The sequence below is a fragment of the Hyla sarda genome, chromosome 1 (genome assembly GCF_029499605.1).
Source record: "Hyla sarda isolate aHylSar1 chromosome 1, aHylSar1.hap1, whole genome shotgun sequence".
NCBI lineage: Eukaryota > Metazoa > Chordata > Amphibia > Anura > Hylidae > Hyla > Hyla sarda.
Genome location: NC_079189.1, coordinates 63,313,609 through 63,314,402, shown reverse-complemented (window position 1 = coordinate 63,314,402; position 794 = coordinate 63,313,609). Strand labels below are relative to the sequence as shown.

At 43.7% G+C, this 794-nt stretch overlaps 1 non-coding gene across 1 annotated transcript; it reads left to right on the top strand.

Moving 5' to 3' along the window:
* Nucleotides 1-385: 385 nt before the first annotated feature.
* LOC130345201 (U2 spliceosomal RNA) lies at nt 386-576 on the top strand. Its single transcript, XR_008883948.1, has one exon. It is a non-coding gene; the product is annotated as a U2 spliceosomal RNA (small nuclear RNA).
* The last annotated feature ends 218 nt before the right edge of the window (nt 577-794 follow it).

Below are 794 nucleotides of genomic sequence, written 5' to 3'. Positions count from 1 at the left end.
CCCGCCCTTTTTGGGATTTTCCTTTGGTTCTCTGTCCGAGGGTGTGTTCAGTTATGTTTTTTTCTTCTGGTTCTCGGACAGTTTTGGGTTTTTCTTTGACCTGTTGGTCTCCTCCTATTGCTCTGGAACTTAAACTGATTAGCTCAGAGCCTGAAGGCGGGTATATCCTGCTGGGAGGAGCCGACTTTTTTTATTACCATAGTGTCACACCTCCTAGAGACAGCAGCATACACCCTCATGGTCTGTGTCCCCCAATGGATCCTTCGAGAAAGAGATTTTACGGTAAGTGTTAAAAAAATCTCATTTTTTTTCTATAGCCCTTCCTTTTACTCCTGTCTGTTAATCAGTTTGGAGTTTTCTTCCTCAGGTCCCCTGCCTTTCTAGTATGCCTTTAGGGCATTTTTAATAATTATGGCTAAGATAAAGTGTGGTATGCGTCTTATCAGTTTAATATCTGATATGTCCCCTATTCGGGAACCTTATATTGAATGGATTTTAGTTTTTTTTTTTTTTTTGCTTCTGTTGCCCTTGGCAGGTGATGGATAGTCCTGTTTCTGTGGGTTCAGGGCTCCCCCTGTATTAGACTTTGACCTTTGTTCCGTGTATTGCAGCACCAGCCATGTGCATGGTTCCATCAGGCTCACATATGCCGAGGACCTAGAGTCCGCAATGGTTGTTTAGCCCCTGTTCCAGAGTGACTTTTTTTCTGTTACATTTTTTTTTCGGGTTTTCCCTTGCACTTCATGGTCACCTTCGCTGGGGTATGCAGTTGCCGAAGGTTCAGTCTTTGGGAC